This window comes from Dasypus novemcinctus, chromosome 2, assembly GCF_030445035.2.
Source record: "Dasypus novemcinctus isolate mDasNov1 chromosome 2, mDasNov1.1.hap2, whole genome shotgun sequence".
Lineage (NCBI taxonomy): Eukaryota > Metazoa > Chordata > Mammalia > Cingulata > Dasypodidae > Dasypus > Dasypus novemcinctus.
This window is the reverse complement of record NC_080674.1, coordinates 42,770,975-42,797,937: the sequence shown is the minus strand read 5'-3', so window position 1 is coordinate 42,797,937 and position 26,963 is coordinate 42,770,975. Positions and strand designations below refer to the sequence as shown.

At 39.7% G+C, this 26,963-nt stretch overlaps 1 long non-coding RNA gene across 3 annotated transcripts in view; it reads right to left on the bottom strand.

Moving 5' to 3' along the window:
- The window catches only part of LOC101446729 (uncharacterized), a 44,372-nt gene extending 18,317 nt beyond the window's left edge, over positions 1-26,055 (bottom strand). The window contains exons 1-4 of one of the 3 annotated variants that reach the window (XR_001117861.4): positions 25,813-26,055; positions 8,872-8,961; positions 8,656-8,771; positions 191-7,201 (exon numbers count right to left, since the gene is read on the bottom strand). This is a non-coding gene — a long non-coding RNA (uncharacterized lncRNA). Of the gene's footprint in view, positions 1-190; positions 7,202-8,655; positions 8,772-8,871; positions 8,962-9,553; positions 11,079-25,812 lie in introns of those variants that run through there. The other 2 variants (XR_011645637.1, XR_009188246.2) reach the window with 2 other exon arrangements.
- Between the last annotated feature and the right edge of the window lie 908 nt (positions 26,056-26,963).

Here is a 26,963-nt window from a genome sequence, read left to right as displayed (position 1 = left end):
CTTAATGCTACCAAGATGCTCCCCCACTTTCTGGCTGAGAAGAATGAGAGAAGTTCTCTTTCTGTAGAAAAAGAAAGTAAAACATCAAATAAATTGAGGGCATACTCATTTGAAAAGTAAAACATTCATTTTGGGGGTTAATAGTGGAGGAGGAAAGAAAAGAAAACTAGCTGGATGGTGGCAAACTCACTTGGTCGGAGCCCAGGTTACGGCAGGAGCGTCAGCTCGAGCCCCCCGGCTCCCAGGGCACAGCTGCGTTCCCTCGCTCCAGGGCTTGCTGCACTGCTATAGGCCTTCTTGGAAACGATTCCTTTCCTAGAAAACTCAGGTAAGCATAGCAAGTCTGTGAAAATCCAGCTTAAATTAGAGAGAAAGGAATACAGATAAAGGAAGGAAGGAAATAAGAAAGGAAGGGGTAAGGAGAGAAAAAAAAGAGAAACGTTCTAAAATATGTGTCAAAGGAAATGTGTGGTACTGTATGAATGAACTATAAAAATGTGCTGGTGAATAACAATACAGATTTATATAAATCAGATATGTATCAAGGTGCTGTATTAAAAACTGCAATCAGCAATTCATTCTTCCAAAATATGTTAAATTTAATGTAATTAACATTACTCTCTTTTGTGCGTGTGCACTCTTGCTCTCTAATATTATCTAGAATTTTAAAAGGATGAGAGAGAGAAGTCCTTCCATTCCAGGCTTTTGCACTGGCTGTTCTTTCTACATGGGTACTACTCTCATATATCCATAGGCCTGCTCCTCCCTCCCCTCCTTCAAATCATTGCTGAATTGCAACCTTTTCTAAATAAGATTACATCTCTCCCCACCACCCGACACTCCCCATCCTTCTTCCTTATTTTGTGTTTTTCCTCAGCATCATTTCCTGAAATATGATTCACACATTAATTTTGTTTATTTTCTGCCTCCCTCCACTAGAGTGTAAACTGTAGGAGAACAGAGATTTTCACTTACATTGCTTCACCCCAGCGCACAGGTGCTCAATAAATGACTGTTGAAATGATGGAATAATTTTTCATAAGGAAAATTTATAAAATCGTTGTTTTTCTTTCCCTTCTGCCTGGGAACTTGCAATTTTTTCTTTTATATATTTTTCTCTCTTTTTCCCCCCTTTTCTTTTGTTTTCCAAGAGCATCAGCTTAAAAGAATTCATAACTTTTTACAAGTTATTTTTCATTCTTGCAAGAGATAGAAAACTACATCTAAGTTGAGGTGGGATTTAGGGATTGGGGTGGTGGGGATTTATTGGCTCAACAGTTCAGGATAAATTCTGGCTTCAAGCAGAGCTAAGTATGTCATCAAGAATCCTCTCTTGGGTTGGTCTTTCCAGGTTGGTTCCAATGTCAGATTCCATTTGGTGACTTAAAACAGTAGGGCATCTAGATAGCCCAGAAAAGAGAGGGCCGGACCCCCCAATAAACCAAATAAATCTCAGACCCTGTTTGACCCCATTTGGGTCATGAGCTCATTGGCATGAATTTGCCATGCCCAGGGAAGTGTGCCCTACACTGACAGGCACAGCCTCACGAAGGACCCAGCTAGGCGGGAACTCATCCATGGGATGAGAAGGCATTCAGCATGTGATTACCAGGAGGGGATGGATCCTGGGCAGCAGAAACAAGAGAAACCCTTTAACGTGTTAGTTTCAAAAAATTTTAAACCAGAAACTGGATAGGACAGTCAATCTGCAGAATCAGTTTCGTCGTCAGCACTTTTTTCCTTCTATTTCCCTCTCATTTGTTTTGATCTCTTTCTCAGGGATACACATTATTTATATTTGAAGATTCCTTCTATTCTTACATGTTTAATCTCCTCTGAAATCTATTTTTACCTCTTTACCCCTCCTGATTATAGAACACATTTTCAACTGTATAATCCAACTCAATTTCCTGCATAATCAATGGTGGTAGTTCTTCTAACAAAAACAAAATCCGATGATCATGGTTTGGTTTTCTCTTACTCTTTCCCTTTCATGTTTACAGCTCCCTATTTATTTCTACCTGCTTCCCAGCCAAATACTTTTTAAAATCTTAGTCTTCTGTCTTATCACCTCATGTTTGATCTCATATTTCATAGAATCTGTGTGTTCCAGATTTTTATTAACAATCAAAGCAGGTACTTACAAAATTAATTCTCATTCTTGTAAATGACCATGGTTCCCATACCCCTTTATTGAAATGCTCTTCTTTCATGTTATGAGAGCTTTTAATGGGCCCCATAATGGTGGTGGTGGTGGTTGTTTCTGTTACTCATGGATGATTGTGAAAATGTACATCCAGATCCAGGAATTTCTCTAAACAGGATGAGTAGGTGCTCGAGGTTCCTAGGTTATTCTTAGAAATCTTTGCTCAGACCTTAAACTAGAGGGCTCATATATGTGGATTACTAGCCTCCTGAGAAGTGGGAACAGGGGAGACCCTGAGGAAGGGACAATCCCCATAACAAAACCAGGGTGCTCTCCCTGGAGGGTTTACTGCTTGTGTGAACTTAACCTCCAGTGCTGGCCTTGAGTGGCCAGCCTTCTTGGCATGGCTGCCTCTTTTCTCAAGGGTTATGATTGCATGTCTGCTGCACTGCTACTTTCTACTTCCTGTATCCTTGACAGGAATCCAAATCGTCCCATGGAGTATTATGTAAAATGGTCACTTAGCTCCAGTTAAATGGAGTCCTAAAGTAAGACATGCTATCAAGCAAGAATTTTTTTTTTTAAGAGGTATCAAGGATTGAACCTGGGACCTGGTACATGAGAAGCAGGCACTCAACCACTGAGCCATATATAGCTGCTTCCCCAAGTAAGACATTTTGATATAACTATGTTATGGAGACATTTCAATGTCAGCTTTTAGATGCACAGTCATGTGACCAAATGGTCTTGCCAAATGTAAATTACTATTCTCTATTACCAAGTAAAATCTACTGCAAACATTCCTGACCCCAACTCTGATAATAATATACTTGTACTTTCTATAAAATTTCTGTATCACTGATTCCTCCCTTCCCACCCCCACTGGCCAATATTCATTACTTAGAGTGTAAGGACAAAGTTTCATTTGAGGATGGGGCTTTGGCGTCAGCTCACTTAAGATCAAATCCTAACTCCATCACTTATGAATTGTGTAACCCTGAGAACTTCCAGACACCTCAGTTTCCTCAGTTTTAAAATGATGAAGGAACAGCACCCAACTCTTTTTTTTTGTCTTTTTTTTAATGTTTCATTAAAAAAATATGAGGCCTCCATATACCCCCCACTCCCCTCACCCCACTCCTCCCATAACAACCTCCTCCATCATCATGGGACACTTATTGCACTTGGTGACTACATCTCTGAGCACTGCTGCACCGCATGGTTAATGGTCCACATTATAGTTTACACTCTCCCCAGTCCACCCAGTGGGCCATGGGAGGACATACAATGTCCAGTAACTGTCCCTGTAGTACCACCCAGGACAACTCCAAGTCCTAAAAATGGCCCCACATCATATCTCTTCTTCCCATTCCCTACCCTCAGCTACCACAGCCACTTTCTCCACATCAATGCTACATTTTCTTTGATTACTAATCACAATAGTTCCAGAATAGAATATCAGTAAATCCACTCTAATCCATACTCTATTCCTCCACCCTGTGGACCCTGGAATGATTATGTCCACTCCACATCTGTATCGAGAGGGGGCTTAGATTCCACATGGATGATGGATGCAATTCTCCTGCTTGCAGTTGTCGGTACTCTTGGCACCCTGGTGTGGTGGCTGACCTTCTTCACCTCCATGTTAGCTGGCTGGGGTAAGTCCAACAAACCAGACGGTAGGAGTTGCAAGTCTGTTGAGGCTCAGGGCCTGGCTATTATATGGATAGTCCAAAGATTCAGGTCCCCTGAGTATACACTAAACCCCAGTGCCAACCACAGGTCTGGTAAAAGTAACAGGAGAGGCCTGTGAACAAAGATCACATCTGAGTCCAACTCCATCATACTCAGGAACACAAACTCCAAAGTAGGGCCAACTGACATGGCACTGAACTCCATCTGCCATTACCATAGAACCTGTGGGTCTCTGTAGCCCTCAGAAAAACCAATATCTACTTTAGCTGTCTCTGGGACTCTGCTGAGGTGTGTTATTTGTTTTTAATTGGTTAAGAAGTGAATTAGCATATATAAGACTTTAGAAGGGTATCTGACCCTGGTTAAATAAGCAATTAATTTTAGCTGTCAAGGGAAGCGGACTTGGCCCAGTGGATAGGGTGTCCGTCTACCACATGGGAGGTCCACGGTTCAAACCCCGGGCCTCCTTGACCCATGTGGAGCTGACCCATGCACAGTGCTGATGCATGCAAGGAGTGCCGTGCCACACAGGGGTGTCCCCCGCGTAGGGGAGCCCCACGCACAAGGAGGAGTGCGCCCCATAAGGAGAGTCACCCAGCATGAAAGAAAGTACAGCCTGCCCAAGAATGGCGCCACACACACAGAGAGCTGACACACAAGATAATGCAACAAAAAGAAACACAGATTCCCATGCTGCTGACAACAACAGAAGCAGACACAGAAGAATGCTCAGTGAATGGACACACAGAGCAGACAACAGGGGGGTTGGGGAGGTAAGGGGAGAGAAATAAATAAATAATAAATATTTTTTTAAAATTTTAGCTTTCATTGTAAACATATTTTTATTTTATGAGAAATAAACAAATGTATGCTTTCTTTTAAAAAATTGGAAAATTCAGAAGAATATAAAATAAAATAATTAAAACCCACATTTCCATCTCTTCTATAACTCCCTTCCTAATGATAACCATTATTACTAATTGGATACATCACTTTCTAAGTTTTTTCCATTTGTGTATATTTAGTTTGCTGTTACAAAAATGATATAATGGGGAAGCAGACTTGGCCCAATGGATAGGGTGTCTGCCTACCACATGGGAGGTCCACGGTTCAAACCCCGGACCTCCTTGACCCGTGTGGAACTGGTCAATGCGCAGTGCTGATGTGTGCAAGGAGTGCCGTGCCATGCAGGGGTGTCCCCCGCATAGGGGAGTCCCACACGCAAGGAGTGCACCCCATAAGGAGAGCCACCCAGCGCGAAAGAAAGTGCAGCCTGCCCAAGAATGGCGCTGCACACACAGAGAGCTGACACAAGATGATGCAACAAAAAGAAAAAGAGATTCCCAGTGCCACTGACAAAGATAGAAGCAGTCACAGAGGAACACTCAGCAAATGAACACAGAGAGCAGACAACTGGGGGGTGGGGGAAAGGGGAGAGGAAAAAAAAATTCTTTAAAAAAAAAAGATGTAATGAACGTCTTTGTAAACATGTATTTGTGCATACATGTGTGCTTTTCTGTAGGTTGGAGATCTAAAAATGAAATATCTGATCTATTTTATTTTACTTTTTTAGATTTATTTTTTATTTATTTCTGTCTCCCCACCCCATTGTCTGTTCTCTATGTCCCTTTGCTGTGTATTTTTCCGTGTCCACTTGGATTCTTGTTAGAGGCACTGGGAATATGTATTTCTTTTTGTTACGTCGTCTTGCTGCATCAGCTCTCCGTGTGTATGGCGCCATACCTGGACAGGCTGCACTTTCTTCATGCAGGGAGGCTTTCCTTCGGGGTGTACTCCTTGCACATGGGGCTCCCCTACACGGGGGATACCCCTGTGTGGCAGGGCACTCCTTGCGTGCATCAGCACTGCGCGTGGGCCAGCTCATTACACAGGTTAGGAGGCCCTGGGTTTGAACACTGGACATCCCATGGGTAGGTGGACGCTCTATCCATTGAGCCAAATCTGCTTCCTGAAATATCTGGTTTAGAGGATATGTTTACTTTTAATTTTGATAGGCACTGAAAAATTACCCTAAAAAATGTAACAAGTTACTCTTTCACCAACATTGATAAACACTCAACCTAAAATAATTAACAAAAATCATGACCTCTCATTGTTTAATTTGCAATTTCTAGAATGAACATTTTTCATTTACCTATAGGCCATTTCATTTGCTCCTCCAGGACAGCTTTCCTCATGATTTTTATCTAAATTGAAGGATTCTTTGACTTTTTCTTATTTATTTGTGGGAAAAATCAAATTACAAATTTATATCTTTGTTATACTTGTTTCAAATATGTTCATCCAAAGCATCACTTGATTTTCAATTCATGATACTTTTTATACCTTTTTCCTTTATTTGTTTTTCAAAAGGAAGTTACTAACTTTTGAAGTAAACTATGGAATGTACTAAGAAGTGATTTTGCCTTTAATAGCGTGTTACTTCTTCCCCAAAAACCCTAATGTAAGAACATTAATGATTTTAAACACAGGGTATTTATATTCCTAAGTTGTGAGTGAAATTTTAAAAAAGTCACTGAGAATTCCCTATGCAGTCTGGAGCGACATATAGTCAGTCAAATGAGGCACCATGATGAAGAATTTTGTGAAAAATGGCAGTTCATTTCCTATATCTCCCCAGTGGAAAATGGACTCAACAATTAATAAATTGATTTGAAGATAACTAATCATGGCCATTGTAACTTTAAGAAAGAAAACTGATCATTCAAAATTCAAGTGATTTCACAGAAAATGAGCAGATGAGGCTTTAGATGGTTAATGGCCTTTGTGAAATGTATAAATAAGATAAAGATACTTCTCTTGTTTATATGCAGTTTTTCTGAGGGATATGGCTTAACTTTCCTCCCATCCCTGAGCTTGTCCCCATACTTTTCCCTACTCCTTATTTAGACTGGCCTGATCTAACAAGTAGAAGCCATGGGTAACCATAATAACCTTTTTGTCCTTTGCCAGCCTGCTTGCTCTCTGATCTGGTTCTTATCCTGCCCCCAAATCTTGTTCTGTCTAATTAAGTTCACTTCTTGGACGTGGCATTCACTTCTGATCTTCTGCTCTTGATTCCGAAAGAATTTACCCTGTCATAATTCTATTGTCCTTTGTAACTCAGTCACACTGGTGGAGTCCCCTGCCTTTGTGAACTCTTGAGATTCCTTGCCTCTCTTCAAATCCACTTCTGGCACCTGGAGCCAGACTGTTTGATGGCCAACTGCAAAGAGTCAGACTGCAGCCCACTCACGGAGGACTCAAAAAGTTCTTCACCAATTGCATTGAAATGAAGGCCAGGAATGCCAACAACACATTGCATTGCCATTCACAAATAGTTGTTGAATGCTCTGTACTCTGCAATAAAGAAGTAAATTAAACCACAATCGTCATTATCAATATGATTCCTCTTTCTTGCTAACCTTAACAAGCTGCTCTGACAAATACTATGCAATGGTATGTACTATGTACTATGCTTAACTAGCTTAAACAACAAACATTTGCTGCTCACAGTTCTGAGGCTAGAAGTCCAAAATCAAGATATCAACAAGGCTTGTTCTCTCCTAAACTCTAGCATTCTGGTGCTGGCTGCCAGCAATCCTTGGAATACTTTGGCTTGCATTTCTGCCTCCCATCACATGGTGATATCCTCTCCTTCCTAGTTTCTGTGACTTCCAGATTCTCTTTATAAATTCTTCAGTAACCCATATTAAGACCCACCCTGGTTCAGTTCAGCACACCTAAACTAAAAATAATACCTTCAAAAAGTCCCATGTACAATGGACTCACGCCCACAGGGACGTGAATTAAGATTAAGAACATGTGTTTGCTGGAGTACATAATTCAACCTGCCACAACTGGTATTTCGTTTTTCCTTACACTTGTCTTTTCCAGGCAGGATAATTTTAAATCATCTGGCTTTTCTTCACAAGCTGAATTTTTCAATCATTTATTTCATTTTGGTGCCACTGAGATGAATATATTCCAAATAATCCTTATTTCTCTTTGGTTGCAGAAATCGAGCTGAGCATACCATTACAAGGTTGTGATTACATACTAAATATGCAAAAAAAGAGTGTATCTTTCCGTTAGCCATCCAGATTCTACAGCATAAAAAGGTAATTCCTAAATCTACCCCCAGAATCAGCAGGATGATGATCTGGCTCCTGACTATCTTTTTAGACACCACCATTTTCTCTTTAACACACGTACACGTGCACATGCATGCACATGTTCTCTCAGCATACACATGCCTTCTCCCTCACTCTGAATACAGCATACTCTTCCCCAACTTCTTTACTCTCACAGGTTGTTTCCTTTACCCAGAGCAAGCTGCCCTTCTCGCCCACTGACCCTTCACAGCCCAGGTGAGAAGTCTCCCCTTTCTGAAACCCCCTTGAATGATCCCAGGCAGGGCGACTTGCATCTTCCTCTACATTCTCTCAGCATTTTACGCAGCTCCTCATGTTAGAAATGACCATTTTATTTTATAATTACCTGTTTAAGTATCTCTCTCCCTGCCTAGGTGATTGCCTTAGATGGGAATCATTTGGTTGCAAGGAAGAGACACTGTCTTACTCTGGCTTATCAAGCAGAGAGAGCAAGAGGGAAGTGATTCAGTGGAAAAGAGAGAGAACCATCCCATAGAGCCCAAGGACACAAAGTGCACTTGATCCTCATGTGGGCTGAAACCAGGGACAACAAAGTCATCAAGAACCTAAGCAGCTGATCTCTCCTCTCCCTCTCCGAGGTTATGTGAACTCTCATCTTTAGTTCTCTGCGTGCATCTGCTTCTTTCCATATTTTCTTACTTTCTGTAAACTGATTTCTTTGGTTCCATTGTTCATCACCACAGCTGCCTCTGCCTCCAAGATAGGTGTATTTTCAGGTCAAGAGTCCCCAGCCATCTGACCGAATTCCTGAGGGACTAGAAGAATGGGAATAAGTAACTGAGGGTGTAGGATCATTTTCTATGTGCAGTATCTGTCACATCTTGCACATGTAATAAATGTTAACTTATTACTTACAGCATCTATAGGTATGGTTCCAGGGTTTCTTAAATATTTCTGGTCCACAGGTCACTTCCATGTGACACAGGGCATCACAGATCATGAGTCCTGACCAAAATTATTGAGACATGTTCTTTTTAATAAGACATTAATGAGGGCTAGAAACTGATTTATTCTAGACTATAATGAAGGTAAAAATGTGGTTGTATTTAAATGATAAAACTACACAAGAGCAGACTGAGGGTTACCCGAAGGACCCTTATGGCCCACCATGCCACACTTTGAGAACTGCCTTTTTATTTTAACATATTTTTTATATATTTTTAAGAGGTACTCAGACTACATAAAATGCTATGTGCACACATACATACACAAAAAAACACAAGAGATTTCTAGATGCCCCACTCCTCACACCTCCCACCTTTCCCCCACACTAACTTCCTTCATTAGTGTGGTATATTCATTGCAATTGATGAACACATTTTGGATCATTGCCATACAGCATGAATTATAGTCTGCATAGTAGGAGAACTGCCATTTTATGTCTATTTATGTGTCTCTATAGCAGGCTTGCTTTTTAAAATGACACAGTTTTAAAAGTTGGTCATGGTCAGGTTTTGCTGCACACATACAATTCCAGATCCTTTGTCTGTCTGCTGTCCCAAGATAAGACACATGTGAAGATGGTCAACCAACCCACCAGGGAATCAAGAGTGCCTACAACTGCAAGCAGAAGAATTGCATCCATCATCCATGTGGAATCTAAGCCCCGTCTTGTTATAGAGGTGGAGAGGAGATCACCATCCCAGGGTCCACAGAATGGAGGAATAAAATATGGGTTAGAGTGGACTTACGATATTCTACTATAAAACTATTGTGACTAGTAATAGAAGAAATTGTAGCATTGAGGTGGAGAAAGTGGCCACAGTAGTTGCTGAGGGCAGGGAGAGAGAAGAAGAGATGTGATGTAGGGGCATTTTTTGGGAGTTTGAGTTGTCCAAAATGATATTGCAGGGTCAGATGCTGGACTTTATATATCCTGTCATAACCCACTGAATGTACTGGGGGAGGGTGTGAACTACAAGGTACACTACTGTCCATGTGGTGCAGCAGTGCTCCAAAATATGTTCACCGAGTGCAATGAGTGTGCCACAATGATGGGGGAGGTTGTTGGTGTGGGAGGAGTGGGGTGGAGAGGTGGAGGGTATATGAGAACCTCTTATGTTTTTTTAATGTAATATTTTTTGAGATGTATATATTTTCAAAAAAATACACTTTACAAAAATGATGGGGTGGGGGGTGGGGAGTGGGTCATATGGGAACCTCATGTTTTTTATTGTAACATACTTTGTGATCTATTAAATTTTAATTTTTAAAAGTGTTAAAAAATTAATTTTAGTACTCTATTTCATTTTCAATGTCATATAAAATATCATTTATAAGGCTAATAAGCAGAAGGCAACAAATGCTTCTCTCCATGTTGTTGTGAAAACAGAATAACGACTGAGAAAAGTAAAAAAAAAGAAAAGAAAATGTACAAATTTCTAAGCTTTCTTCTTTCCCACCAAGTTCTATTCCTTTTCTCCATTGCTCTGCTTAAAAACTGGCACCAAGCACTCGGAGTGGCCATTAAGATTCCATTTCACTAAATGTGCCAAGCAAACATAAATGCAAAAGCCCTGGATAAACATACTGCCTGGAGTCCTAAGAGTCAGAAAGGGAAGATACTTATATATCGGTCAGGTACACTGGGCCTTTCCGCAGCCCCCAACCACAGGTGGATTCAGGAGCTGAGCGACAGTTCAGATTTTTGGAATTAAGATTCCCAGGCCTCTAGTCAGGAAGCCTGATCAGGAAAGCTAGAAGAACCTGTGTTTTGCAGGAAATAACTAAAGGACATTTTCTCCCCCAGTATTTCCTGTTTTAAAGAAAAAGTAGCGGAACAACTAAATTTGCTGTTCTTTCTTGAACCTCAAATTTTTTTTATATATTAAAAACAGTTTCCTTACAAATGCAAATAAACTAAAGAGACAGAATAGTAGCTATGTATGGCAGGGGAAGCATAGAGAGATCGAGAGGTGATGAGTTCTGTTTGTTTGATTGTTTGGTTTTTGTTTGTTGTTACTATTTATTATTAGAATAATGAAAATGCTCTAAAAATGATTGATTTGACAAATGCACAACTATGTGATTATACCAAATACAATTGATTGCACACTTTGGATGGATTTATGCTTTACTGGTGTGTATTAATAAAATTGAATTGTTAAAAAAATATATATTTCCAAGGAGCAAGCTTCAAAGAGGAGACCTATGCTACACTGTCACCGAGGAGGGAAGAATTCTTCCTACCACTTAACTAACTCTTAAGAGCACTAGATGAGGAGTCAAGACCTATGTCAGACTCTCCGCTTTGTCACTGCTCTGAGTCTTTGGACACTTTATCAAACACTGCTGAACTTCATTTTTTAATCAGCAACATGAAGTATTTGATGGAGATATATTTATCCTTAGAGTCTGTCTTGGTATGCCAAATCTGCTATCATAAATACAACAAACTGGCTTTGATTTAACAATTGGAATTAATTGGTCACAGTTTTGAGGCTAGAAGAAGTTCGAAATCAAGATTTGAGCAAAACTCGCCTTCTTCCAGAGTCAGTAGGTATTCTGGTGCTGGCTGCCAAGAATCCTTGGGGCTCCCTGGCTGGCATCTCTGCATCCCATTGCATGGCATTCTCTTTCTCCTTGTGTCTGCTTTTCCAGTTTCTGTTGACATCCTGCTTTGCTTCTCTCTGTGGCCTTTTCCAGCATCTATATTACCTACTCTTCTCTTTATAAAGCCTCTAGTAATATAGATTAAGACCCATCCTCATTTGATCAGGCCACAACTTAACTAAAGTTAATATCTTCAAGAGGTCCTACTTACAATGCAGCACACCTACAAGAATGTGGATTAAAATTAGAATGTCTATGTTGGAGTCCATAATTCAACCTACTATAAGGTCCCTTCTGGATTTAGAGTCTTCTTTTGTTCTTCTGAGGCACAGTACTATTCTGCTAATGGGTTCACATGCTCTGCATTTGAGAGTGGTAAAGAAAAGGGCAGTGCAATGTTAAAATTTAGCTGGTATAAATCTTAACATTCTTTTGTCCTCAAAAACCAGGTCAGTCATATGTTGGTGCAGATATCAACCCTCCTTTTCCTAATGAAGAAATTGTTGCAGCTATATTTAAATTCAACCAACAAAACCAGATTTCAGAATCTGTAAAGAAGTCCTAAAAATCAATAAGGAAAAGAAGACAGACTGACAGAAAAATGGGCAAGAGACCTCACAAAGAAAGGCAACCAAAATGGCCAATAAACAGATGAAAAGATGCTCAATATCTTTGGCAATCAGAAAAATGCAGATTAAAAGCATGATGAGCTAATGCATAGACTGGCAAAGCCAAAAACCATCATGATGTTGCATGATGGTGAGATTATGGAGCAAGAGGCACATTCATACCTGGTACGTGGGAAGATAAATTTGTACGAATTTGGAAAACAGTTTGACTTCATATAGGAAAGGTGAAGCCTATGATCAAGCACTTAACACTTTAAAGATATACATTAAGAAACTCATGATATGTTCCAGAATACACAAATAAGAATGTTCAAAGCATGTTCATAATAGCGTCAATCTGGAAACTACCCAAATGTTAGCCAACAGTAGCACAGTTAAACAAATTGTGGTATCTTACACATTGGAATACAAAACAACAAAGCAAATGAGAAGGCGACAGCTAACCAAAAGCATGGATGAGTCACCAGGTTGAGTAAAGAAGCCAGACACAAATGAGTGTTTATAGTATGGTTCCCTCTAAAGTTCATAAATAGGACAAGTAAAACTGTATTAGATAAGGATGCATATACATAGGTAGTAAAGCAATAAAGAAATCAGAAATAAAAACCATAAAAGTCTGTATAGTGGAGGGAGAGAGGATGTTGCAATGAGGAAAGAACACATGGGAGTAATGTTTTGTGTTTCTCAACATGGGTAATAGTGATATGGATGTTCTCTTTATAATCACTTGTGAGATCTTAGTTTCTGTTCTTTTCTGAAGGTACATTATATTTCATAACCCAAAAATATTTAACAAAAAAAAAATTTATTTAAAAGAAAGGAAAAAAAGAAAGACAAAAGACCAGCAGGTTGTGTAAAATTTAGGATCTATATTGTAGAATCAAACCCTCAGTGGCTGAACGGAAATGAGAAAGCTTTGGGAGTCAAAGATGTGATGTAGGAAAATTCCAAAATTAGTAAATCTACTACTAAGATTAGGAATGCATTTATTTCTCAGAGCAAGGCAAACCACAAGCCAAAAATGTTCTTTTATTTTACTTTATTTTACTTAATATTATTTCTTTCTTTGGAAAGGAATTCGGAGATCTAAACTGGCTCTGTCTGTGTATACAACTATATTGCAAGCAGCCCATCACCTTGGTTAAAATGGCTAAATAAGTTATAAAACTCAACTTTTCTGAAAGAAAAGTAATAATGCCAGAGACTCTAAGGGGTCCTTGAAAAGTTAATGGCATACTCTCTTTTATCTTCATTTCCTACATGTGAATCAGCCTTCTGAATATTTAGTACAACCTTAGTTCATTTTTTTAATTTCTTGCAACAATTTATTAATTTTGTAGTTTACCTAATTACTCTGTTTCTATTTAATCTTATTTATCTCCACAGAAGCTGGAAATGGATAAGACTTACATACATACTACATGTATACTTCAATTTCTTTCAAAAATAATGCCACATCCTCAGCTTGAGCTCCTTAAGCTTAAATGATGCCTGTGTAAGAAACATTCCCTGTAAATCTCAGCTTGTTGTAGACCTTCTTGTCTTTCCCCAATTATTTTTTATTCATTTCCTGGCATTCTTTATAACATCTGCAACTGTAGTGCAGATATATATATTCTCCTTACAAGGACTGACTATTCAATTTGAAAACATCAACTACTTAAAGAAAGTAAATTAGAAAGTCATTCACAACCAAAAATCCTCAAGTGGGAATGAATTTGCCTTTCTGTGCAGACTGCTGGTCACCTGCATGTAGTGAGTGATGAACCCTGCTGTGTGGCCACTAGAATGTAGTACTACATATAGACAAAAACACTTTTTCTTTAGGAAAAGAAGGGGAAGGGGAAGGGGAAAGAAAGAAACAGCAACTAAAACTTTGCTTCAGATGTTTGCAATTTTAAATGTTTGTTTCCAAATAATTCCTTCCAAAGTTATGGGGACACTTTTCTTTCTCATCCTAAATCTCGACCTAACTCCATGTTCTTCATTATCTGATTTATTTATTTATTTTTTTTATTTTTTTTTTAAAAGATTTATTTATTTATTTAATTTCCCCCCCTCCCCTGGTTGTCTGTTCTTGGTGTCTATTTGCTGCGTCTTGTTTCTTTGTCCGCTTCTGTTGTCGTCAGCGGCATGGTAAGTGTGGGCGGCGCCATTCCTAGGCAGGCTGCTCTTTCTTTTCACGCTGGGCGGCTTTCCTCACGGGCGCACTCCTTGCGCGTGGGGCTCCCCCACGCGGGGGACACCCTTGCGTGGCACGGCACTCCTTGCGGGCATCAGCGCTGCGCATGGCCAGCTCCACACGGGTCAAGGAGGCCCGGGGTTTGAACCGCGGACCTTCCATATGGTAGACGGACGCCCTAACCACTGGGCCAAAGTCTGTTTCCCTTCATTATCTGATTTAAATACTTTTATCCCTCTTGCTTAGTTGCATCCTTAAGTTCATCTTTAAAATTACACAATCAAATACCCATTTGCTCAAACTTAATATATTTTTTTTTTAAACTGACTATATGGCATTCTCAATATTTTCCATACTTGAGGACAAACCATCAGAATTTTTTTTTTTTGCCTTAGACTCACAAAGAGAAGGAAGTGCACGAGATTCATTTTCCTTAAAATGGAACTCACCCTGAGATCTGAAAACGTGGTGTTAAAGTAACAAGGATTCTAGAGCTTTGCCACCTGCTACTCTCCCCTTCATCCTCGTTCCTGCAGTTGGATGAAAATATGTAGGTCAAATCAGCAAGGTGTTGAGGCAGAGGGAGAGGGTTGGGGATTGTCAAAAGGAAATACTCTAATCTTTTCTTTCTCACACTTCCATGGTAGGAGTACCCTCTGTGTCTATAGCCTGGTCAGTAAACTAGAGCACAAAATGTCAGCCCCTTTCTTCTACGAAGAAACAAAGCCGGCACTTATCTGATCTATTTGACCTACACAGAGGATCATATCTGACCCATACATAAGACACCTGAGTGAGTGGCTGTCAGATGAATGTCAATATTTCATCCAATTATTTATTGCTTTAAAATATGAGAAGATCAAAGTACTCTTTCCAATGCCTCTGCCAGTTTTCTGCCCATCCACATCCTGGCCTAGTTTGGTTGAATAATTACAGTGTGAAGTTATTCTTTCACCGTGATGATGACAGAAAGGTAAATTGTTAACAAATGACCAGGCGCTTCCATAATTACTAACCTCCGTGGTCCTGGAGCCACTGTGTAATACAGAGCCTCGTGAGAGGGAAGGAGCAGTCATGGAAGGGCATCAGTTCCTCTCCAATCTTCAGGAAAGTCCTCGGAGCCCTTTGGAGTTACCAATTCCTTCCACTCGGCTCAACATGACCTCCAGAGTCTTTTCTCTCTCAACCTATTCCAAGTTGACTATGGCAATCTGAGTTTGTCTTGTATGTTGTGGATTTCACAACTTAGTCTGAAGAGTTAAGTTCCTTCAGCAAAATCTTTCTCCAAGTCAACTAAATCTCAGGAATGCCCCGCACAAGGATAGGAAAGTTCATACGGGAAGTATTTCACGATTAGCTCACTTGTCGGTCAGGACCAAGTTTTCAAGGCCTGAAGGAAAATTCCCTCCTGCATGTGCCGAATAGCTCTCAAATAGTTTCTTCATCTATGAAATGTGGTGAACAAAACTCAAGAAATCATAAGAAATATGTTCTGCAAGACAGAATTAAAGTAAGGCAAGGGAAGAGAAGTCGAGAAGGAAAAAGGGGCTATTTATTGAAGGGTGTCAGAAGACAGAGCCTAGCTGAAAATCAGATCCACAAACCTTGCCAAGGAGAGGAAGAATATTATTAATAGTTGGTCTGATAGTCATGCACTTCTTTACAGAGATGCAATTCGGGGCTTCTGAAGAAATGCTCTGAATTCATGGCATTTCACAAGACCATTGAAAATGCTTAGTAATTGTTTGCAGCTGCTGCTTAGCCATTTCCTTTACATTCCATAATCCCAAAGACAGAAAAAAAAAAAAAATTCTTTGTGCCAGTTTTGTGAATCATAGCATTAGCTGTAAATCCACTGCACCGTAGTCTATAAAATATTTAACAATGCTTTAATTTCATAGTTTCTACTTCATGCCAAATCATTAAAAATTGTTCTATGTTTTAAAAAGCAAAAAACAAAACAAAACAAAACCAGAAAGGCCCTTTTAAGGAAAGTGCCCTTCATATATAATAAAAGCTCACTAATTAGTGAAAAGTCTGGATTATAGACTATTTAAATTAAATATTCAATTTTTTTTTATATAGAGGAGTATTTGTGCATTTTGTGGGGATTGCTTATTTTTTAGGGTATACAGATGGCCCTGTGGAGCATGCTAAAAGGAGGACTGGATTGGAAAGGAGGACCACTGAGATGTGTTCCATTTACTCCACTAACAGTCTGGGAGGTATCAGACAAGTTTCCCTGAAATGAAAGACTAGAGCAGAATGGCAAATCCCTAATGTACGCACTGTCTGTCCTGCTCCGACAGCTGATTTTGCTAATCTGTCCCAGTGCTCTTTTCTACTAGCCCCAGAAGCAGCCTCAGTAGTTTTCTTAACATAGCACTCTAATAAATGTCTGTCATGTCATAGCCATGTCATACAACATTGTCTATTGATGGGATGAGATGATTTCTAAATTTCTTCTAGCTCTGCTCATTTCCATATACTAATAGAGACCCTTAAGGAATCCATTTTCAGGAATGTAAAAATGGTTTGTGAGCACCAGCTGGTTTATAATATATGAACCATTTCCAGGTTGCTTTCCAAGTCCTTAAAACATCAACTAGCTTCATTAAATACAGTGTGTCTCACCTAAATAAGAGGAAGAGTGATGTGAGTGGGATGGGTGGAGCTTGGAGAACTGTTCATTAGAATCATCTAGGGAGATTTTTTTTTTAATATGTAAACCTGGGACATGCCCTGTCAATTATCTTTCATGACATCTGCCAAATAGAGCCAAAAGAGTATGTTTACTTAAAAATCTAAAACATTCTCCTATCCAAAGATCCTATTTGAAACCTTAGACAAATCAGAGAAAGCAATGGTAGTTTTTATCTCAGACCCTGCAAATGTACACATCCCAAATAAGTGCAAATAAATGAGGCTTTACAGTTTGAAGTTACAGCTTTATTTCTGGAACCAAGACGCTACATTATTTAGAAAACCACATAATGGTGGCGCTTACCCATTCCAGTTTCTTGGGCCAAAAACCTTGGAGTCATTCTTACCTCTTCTCTTTCTCTCACAAACCCCATACAGTATATCCAGCCAATTCTACTGGCTCTTTTTGCTGCTCTGAATGCCTCCTCTGCTAGATCCTGAGTGGATTATTCTAATAGCCTCCCAGCAGTTTCCTGCTTCAATCCTTGAGCTCCCCCAACTATTCTCCACCTGGTACAGAGTGATCCCAATAAAGTATAGGTGAGATCATGTCTTTCCTCCAGTTAAAGACCTCAACTACCTCACAAGTTGGTCCCAGTCAAAGCCCAAACCACTACAAATGGCCTGTAAGACCATATACCCACTGTCCACCAGTTATGTCCCTCTTTGTCCACTCCACACTGACTCCTTGCTGCTCCTCAACTTTCTTCCTGAGGTCTTAGCACCTGCAGTTCCCTCTATCCAAAATGCAAATCCCTGGGATACCCACGTTGTTGTCTCCCTCATCTCTTTCAGGTCTTGACTCAAACCCTATTCAGAGAGCACTATCCTAATTATCACCCTTATTAAAACTGTAACCCTCCTTCCTATCCTGCTTCCCTGCTTTCCTTTGCTACTTGCTATGTACCACCATATAATATCATGTAGAGTTACTTGTTTTATTTATTGTTTAACTCCTCCCACAAAATGTTAGCCCCCTGAGGGCAGGGATTTGTGTCTGTTTTGTCCACTGCTGTATACCCAGTTCCTAGAACAGTACCTAGCACATAAGATAGCAGTTGCTCAACAGATATTTGCTGAATGAAGAAATAAAGGAATGAATCAACCAAGAGATAGTAGGATTCAGTGATTGGAGGAAGCAGCCTATTAGTAAGAATGAACAATTGGGCCAAGGTTTTCTCAAATTTACTCCCTTAACTTCCATAATTATGTTTCTCCCTCTATAAAATGGGCTAATTATTCCTTCCTTTCACCAGGTCAAAGAGTTGCAATTAGAACAAATAGGAATTTATTTTAATACTTTGGAAGAAATATTCTGTCTTATTAGATCTCAATTACTCAGGAAACAATCTTGACATTTGCTGTTTATGTCATTTGCCTTTCATTTTCTTTCCCTACACTATTTCACTTAGCAATTTCATGAAACACAGATAGCAAAAGAAGGAATAAAAGCAAATATCAAGTAAGTTCATTTGGTACTTATTCATTTCTTTGTAACTAAGTAGAAGAAGTTCATCTTAACTAAAGACAGACATTGAGATTACCTGTTCAACATACCCTCTATTCTCTTTAAGTATGGCCATCATATTTTATGAATAAAAAATACTGGATTTCATCACATATCTGGTAAGGCTTTAATATTCATGATATATAGCAAGATGCTACAACTCAACAATAAAGACAAATGACCTGATTAAAAAATTGCAAAAGACTTGAATAGACGTCTGTCTGAAGAAGAACTACAAATGGAAAAAAACACATGAAAAAATGTTCACCATCACTAGTGATTAGGAAAATGCAAATCAAAGCATTTGATATCATTTCACACCTATTAGAATGGCCTCTGATATAAAGACAGAGAACTACATGTGTTGGAGAACATGTGGAGAGATAGTAACACTTATTCACACTTGGTAGGAATGTAGAATGGTATAGACACCGTGGAGGACTGTTTGGCAGTTCCTAAAGAAGTTGAATATAGACTCTCCATGTGACCCGGCAATCCCACTACTGGGTATCTGTCCAGAAGAACTGAGAGCAGTGGCATGAACAGATATCTGCACACTGATGTTAATAGCAGTGTTATTCATGATCGCGAAAAGTTGGAAACAGCCCAGGTGTCCGTCAATAGCTGAGGGTTAACATGTACAGAATTGGTAAAAAGGATGTGTGATAATATTTGGAAATGAATAGAAAAGGTGAAAGCCCAACATTATGTTTGTAACTAGCAGTACTATATATGGGTATGAGAGTGGTTTAAAGGGAAAGTCTAAGGTCATGTACATTACTAAAAGAAAGGCTAAAAAATGTAGCATGTGTATGTATAGCATAGTAATACTACATGTGAAATATGAATATCGGTAAAATTGTATGTAGAAGAAAGTTTTTTCTTTGAAACTGAACTAATATATGTTAATACTACAAGATGTTAATAGCAGACCAAAAAAGCCATTACGGGGAAGTAGATGTGGGTCAGACCTTTGGGCACACCCCTCCCATGTGGGAGGTCCCAGGTTCAGTTCTCAGTGCCTCCAGAGAAGTGGAACAAGCAATGAGCAAACAGACAAGAGAAGTATCTAGGGGAGGGGAGATAAATAAAGACAATTAAGTAAATAAATAAATCTAAAAATATATATATAACATTTATGTGGGAAAATGTGGGAGGGGTAGGGAGCAATCCTCTATATTTTTTATGTAACATTTATGTAATCTAAATATCTTTTTTAAAAACTATAAAGTTTCTTTTAAAAATATCATTATGCTAAGTGAAAGAAACCAGACATAAGTACCACATATTGTATGATTTCATTTATATAAAATGTAAGTACAAATCAATTTATAAAGATGAAATTAGATCAGTGGTTATGTATAGGTGGGGAGGGATATAGGGATTGGGAGGTGACTGCTAAGAGGTGTGGGGGTTTTCTTTTTGGAATAATGAAATTGTTCTAAAATCTTTTGTGGTGATAAATGCACAATATTGTGATTATTCAAAAAGCCACTGACTGTACACTTTGGATAGATCACATGGTGTGTGAATATATCTCAATAAAACTGCTTAAAAATAAATAAAATCAATAAATATTGGATTTCAAAAATAATCTGTCTGGATAAGAAAAGCAGTCTAGGAAAGTGGATGTGGCTCAATTGACAGAGCATCCGCCTACCATATAGGAGGTCCAAGGTTCAAACCCAGGGCCTCCTGGCCTGTGTGGTGAGCTGGCCCATGCTCAGTGCTGCCACACGCAAGGAGTACCATGCCACACAGGGGTGTCCCCCACATAGCGGGCCCCACAGTGCCCCCTGCAAGGAGAGCTGCCCCATGCAAAAAAAGCACAGTCTACCCAGGAGTGGCACCGCACACACAGAGAGCTGATGCAGCAAGATGATGCAACAAAAAGAGACACAGATTACAGGTACCACCGAGCATGCAAGCAGACACAGAAGAACACTCAGCGAATGGACACAAGACAGCAGACAATGGGGCGGGGCAGAGAGAAATAAAATAAATCTTAAAAAAAAAAAAAGCAGTCTCAGGCATGTGATATGAGGCAAAAATGTTTGAATTCACTAGTAAAAATGGCTAACATTTATGAGCATTCTCTATATGGTAGCTACTATGTTACAGCTTTGCATGCATAAACTTATTTTATCCTTAAATTCCAAGAAGGAGAAGCATATAAGAAAATGTAGGCTTCAATAGTGTGAAGCATCTTGCCTAAAGCCACACAGCTTCATAGGTGGCAGAGCTGTGATTAAATCTCAGTCCATTCAAATCCAAAGACAGTGGTTTATGGGGATGGTTTGGTTAAAATATTTCAATCAGGATAGTTCCAGAAAAATTGGGTCATAAGTTTAGAATGTTTCCCATTATCCTGAATTTCTAAGAGTTGACTTTAAAAACAAAAGTTGTTATTAGAATGAGTCAGAAGGAGAAAAACTGCCGAGTACCACAGGGTACCATTCCCCTAGGAGCCTTGAAAGTGCTGTTGCAATACATACCAACACAAACACCTTTCACAGCATAAAATAAAATGGGTGTTTGGCATTTATCCAGTTAACTGAATCAATTAAAGATGTAAACTGGATGGCTCAACTCTGAGTGACTTTTTTTTTTCAATTTGAATTAGTCCATGTATCTGTCTCCAGAGATCAATGAACTGAGGCTGACACTAAGCTGTCACCTCCTGACTTACTTTCTGGACCATGACTCATTTCCAAGTGAAAGTATTTTGTCAAATTAGCACATTAAAAAGATGTCTTTAGTATGACTGTCATTTGGGATCACCCAACTTTCCTCTGCTTGTTTTGAAGAGGGGAGGAGGTGGCAGACCCTGCTGAAGAGAGAGGAGAGGACAGTTAAAGCACGTATATATGTGGAGTGGTTTGTGCACGGGTGGGGGTCCCTTGCTGTTGGTGGCATGTCACCCCTGGGTGTCCGAAATGAGGAGGAGCTGGAGCTTACTTCCTCCCATCCTATTATTTCCTAACAAGGTCTCAGGAGTTTTTATGGCCTTAAAAATCATCCTTTACCAAAACACAGAACCAAAGAAGCAATCATTATTGTTACCTTCAAGGCCAAAACTTTATAGATTGTTTATATGACCATTTTCAGGATATTGCAAAACTATTTGTTGCTATAAGAAGCTGGAGGGGAAGCGGACCTGGCCCAGTGGTTAGGGCGTCTGTCTACCACATGGGAGGTCCGCAGTTCAAACCCTGGGCCTCCTTGACCCGTGTGGAGCTGGCCCATGCACAGTGCTGATGCACGCAAGGAGTGCCGTGCCACGCAGGGGTGTCCCCCGCGTAGGGGAGCCCCACCCACAAGGAGTGCACCCCGAAAGGAGTGCCACCCAGCACAGAAAGAAAGTGCAGCCTGCCCAGGAATAACACAAGATGATGCAACAAAAAGAAACACAGATTCCAGTGCTGCTGACAACAACAGAAGCGGACAAGGAAGAAGATGCAGCAAATGGACACAGAGAACAGACAACCGGGGCGGGGGGTGGGAGGGAAGGGGAAATAAATAAATCAATAAATAAAGTAAATCTTTAAAAAAAAAAAAAAGCTGGAAATGACTTTTCCTCCTTTTCTTCCATTTAGTATCTTTTTTATTTAAAATCTTTCAATCATTTTTTCAGATGCCAATAGGGCATTCAAGACAAAAGATAGAAAACAGAGAGAATGGAAACTACTATAATTCCATGAGTGGAAAGAGAAGAATCTTGATGAATCTCAGAGAAGTTCTATAGAACATCAAGGAAGCACCAGAAAACAAATGTGTGGTGTGACAGATGGCTCGTGTGACACTGGAAACTGGCCCATGAGCCATCTTTGGATTTCCAGCTGAACAGCATGACCCCTGCTACACACAGAGCCATCTACTCTTAACTGTACTGCTACCCAAAGACGTTTACTTTGAATTAAAACTTTTACCTCTTTTAAAATGCAAGTGATTATGCTGAACATTAGCCAAGAAAAATCAAGTATAAAGATCTCATTTTTTAAAAACACTTAACACTAGGAAAACAAATAATCTTTGAAGTAAGTAGGATGAGAACATATGATATCTTTATAATAAAGAAAACAGCTTCCATTTTGGAAAAAGCAAATGCTCTAATGCTATCAAAAAACTATTATCAGCTTAGAAAAAATATACTCTATCTATAGGAACTGGTTTGTGTTTTAAAGTTAAAGTTTAAGGTTAAAAGTATGCAGCAGGCAGGTCTTCATTTCAGATTGTCCTTTTCAGTACCACTGGAGCATTTGGAAGGAGTCAGGTGGAAGCACTTCCACAGAGGCTAGGTCAAAGCAGAGGCCAGATTCTGTCCACTAATGGAAATTTTATAAGCACCATCAAAGATGGTATATCTTGGGAAATGGACTTGGCCCAGTGGTTAGGGCGTCCATCTACCACATGGGAGGTCCGCGGTTCAAACCCCGGGCCTCCTTGACCCGTGTGGAGCTGGCCCATGCGCAGTGCTGATGCGCGCAAGGAGTGCCCTGCCACGCAGGGGTGTCCCCCGCGTAGGGGAGCCCCACGCGCAAGGAGTACACCCCGTAAGGAGAGCCGCCCAGCGCAAAAGAAAGTGCAGCCTGCCCAGGAATGGCACCTCCCACACTTCCCGTGCTACTGACGACAACAGAAGCAGACAAAGAAACAAGACGCAGCAAAATAGACACAGAAAACAGACAACCGGGGTGGGGGGCGGGAATTAAATAAATAAATAAATCTTAAAAAAAAAAAGATGGTATATCTTTCATGTATATATACATATACATGTATGTACATGTATGTATACATACATAGTGTGTATGAACATAGCCTCTGATGCTAGACTGCCCAGGTTCAAATTCTTTAAATTGTGCCTCATTCAGTTTCCTCATCTAAAAAATGGGGATGAAAATGAAGCTGATTTCATGGAACTGTCATGAGTTTTCAAATAAGTTATCATATGTAAATCACCTTGAACAGAGCTTTGCTCAGATAAAGGCCATATATGGTATTAGGTATTAGTATTATAATAGCTATTATTGGTACTTTTATTGTTACAGGCAAGTAGAGAAACAAAACGGAAGCCACACCCATCGCCATTTCACATGAGTTACTCCTGTGACATGAAATGGCCTAAACCAAGATGATAAATCATGGCACAAAATAGATGACTAATAAATATACATTGATTGAATATACATTAATTGAGGTGAAAGTCTTAATTGGAAGCCAGGAGAATCTGTAGCAAAACTGTGTATGTAAATGGCAAAGAAGGTTGAGGCATGTTAGCCCATGACTTGGTTTACTCTCAGCTTATCAGCTTTTCCACCATTGAATAATTTAGAGTAACAGAGCTGGACTTCCTGCCAACAAAAAAATAAATAAACAAATCCCAATTAATGACCCTAATCATTCACTATCACGAAGACCCATGCTTTGATTTAGGTGATTTATTTTTCTTCTACTCCAGTTGCAGTGACAGGTTGCATTCGAGTCTTGAAGCAATACAAAATAACATTGCCTTTCACTGGATAATTTTGGTACAATAACAAATAAGGAAATGTGACTAATCTGCCCCCATCTTATCTTCCTGTAGTACTAAACCAGCTATTTTGGGATGGTAGAATACAGTCTTCCCATACCCTCCCTTTCCTAAAACACTTTTAGAGGTTGTGTCTGTTTAAAAAAAGTCTATTCTAACTTGCTTTATTCAGACCATGCTTTCTCCAAATATTTAGATTTCAAGCTTCCTATGATGAGACTACACTCAGGAACTCTAGTATAGCTTTGTTCTAGAACTCTTACTAAAAAAAACTTTATTGTACAAAGGTTAAAATTTTTTCAAGTTCTCACCTAGTCATTGTCATAGGCCCAGATAAGGCAAGTAAGGAGCATGTAGATGGCACACCATGCAGGGAGTGTCTAGAATGTTTTTAATATCTTGGGCTTTTGGCCACTGGCATTGGTGCAGTGATTTCACTCTGCAGGTTGCCAGCATGAATAATGATGAGTTGAGTACAAGTATGAGGGATTAAGTAGTTATGTGAATGTAGTACCCAGGATCTCAAGGACTCAACTGCAGTATAGAAGAAACACAGACTTTAGTTACAGAGTCTAAGATGAAGTCTGGACAGCCTATGGGGCAGTAGAGGGGATTTCAGTCAAATGAGTTGGGCTGCAGAGCCTGGTTTGGAGTAGAAGGACTGGTCCTAGCAACAGTTGTACTGCAGTTTCCAGAATGTTTTGGGGACTAAGGCCCATGTGTTTTGGGCTCTCCCACTCTTGCTGCTACAGCAGCTGAGCAAAACCCTAGGGAGGGTCAATGATGAAACCAAAATTAATTTTAAAGTTAAAATCTAAGATGTTTTCTAGTTGTTTATTTTTTACTTTTGAGGAAGAGTAGAAATAATGGCATATAAAAAAATTTTTACTTGGTTGTCACAATTTGAAAAGTCAAATGAAGACTGGTTGGAAAAGTTCAGAATGGAAAATTTGAGCTCTCCATCCTGGCAGACGTTAGAATTGACTAGAAAGCTTTTAAGAAATTCACACCACAGATAAATTAAATCAGAGTCTCTGGAAGCAAGATTCCCAACACTGATAATTTTTAAAGCTCCCCAAGTGATTCAATATTCTGTCAAGATGAAGAACCACTGGTGTGGTTCCCATAGCCAGGGGTCCCAAAACATGGCCATTCTGTATAAATCACAGACTCATAAGTAGAGAGGGATTGAAATGGCAGTGAGGAGGGAAACTCCATATTTTTAAGATTACCTTAAGGAAACCACCTCATTTACCATCCAAACTCCTAGAGACAGTCTGATATTTCATGTTTCTGTTTGTTAAAATAGGTAATCAACTATATTATACCACTCGGTTCCAGACTGTTTTCATGCTTTTTGAAAATATTGCCTCGACCCTGTCTGACACATAAGTCAAGTTTGTTTTCAGATGGCTTTCCTCTGTCAAATTTACATGCTAATGAGACTGCTTTGAAAAAGACATGCCCTTGTTGGAATTTTGGAATTCCTTATGAGATTAGGTTCTCAAAAGCCCATATTATATGCAAATGTGGACCGGTAAGAATGCAAAGATATTGGGTTTTTAAAAACTGTACTCTTTTATACATGAAATTCTCAAACCCTAGCTTAATTTATCACCCTACCTTTCGTCTCTCTCCCCATGGACTAACTCTTTTGAAAACTTCCCATTAACAGGAATTAAAGACCACCCACCTCTCCTGAAGGACCTCCAAAGCTGGGGCAGCATTCACGGACAACACTTCTGGAGCAGCAGATTGACTTCCTGATTTCCAAAAGTGAATGTTTCCATTGACCAGCAATATTTTATTCTTTGTGGTTTTGTGGTTCAAACTTTCCCCAGGATGGAAAAAGTAGGAAGGCACCCTCTCTGCATTTTTCTCTAGTCCGTCTGAGACTGAGCACACTTCCTGTTTGGAGGGATGCTTCTCTTCTGGCAGACAAGTCCACTTCTCACTCACCACTGACTTCCTCTTCCTGGAGTTAAAGGATTTTAAATTCTAGGATTTGGTGCTGACTCCTGCTACCTTGTTTTGTTCTGAGCCCCCTCAGAATGGAATTACAGCTATCAGACCCCCTACCACTGCTGAAAGCAGATAATCATCCATGCTCTTTGAAGCACTTTTGATGTAGCATGGTACCCCCAAGTCCAGCACTCTGAGATCTGCCTAACCCAGCACCAGCCAGAGAGTAGGTGTTTTTTAAATTATTATGATCTTTTTTTTTAAAGATACACAGATCACACAAAATGTTACATTAAAAAATATAAAAGGTTCCCACATACCCCAAACCCCACCCCATCCCACTCTTCCCATATCAACAACTTCTTTCATTAGTGTGGGACATTCATTGCATTTGATAAAATCATTTTGGAGCACTGTTGCACAGAACGAATTATAGTTTATATATCCAGTCCATTCAGTGGATTATGGCAGGATATATAATGCCCAGCATCTATCCCTGCAATATCATTCAGGACAACTCCAAGTCCCCAAAAATGCCATATATCACACCTCTTTTCCCCTCTCCCTGCCTTCAGCAACTCCGGTAGCCACTGCCTCCACATCAATGATATAATTTCTTCCATTGCTAGAGTCACAATAATTCTATAGTAGAATACCAGTAAGTCCACTCTAATCCATATTTTATTCCTTCATCCTGAGGACCCTGGGAAGGCAATGCCCACTCCACCTCTAAATTGAGAGGGGGCTTAGAGAGTAGGTGTTTTATAAGCACACTTCAATAAATACCTTTGGTTCGACCTTAGTCTTATCGAGCAGCAACAACAGACCTTTGCAGGTCTGGTTCTTAGGCCATACATTTCAGAAAAACCTGTCTCTTAACCC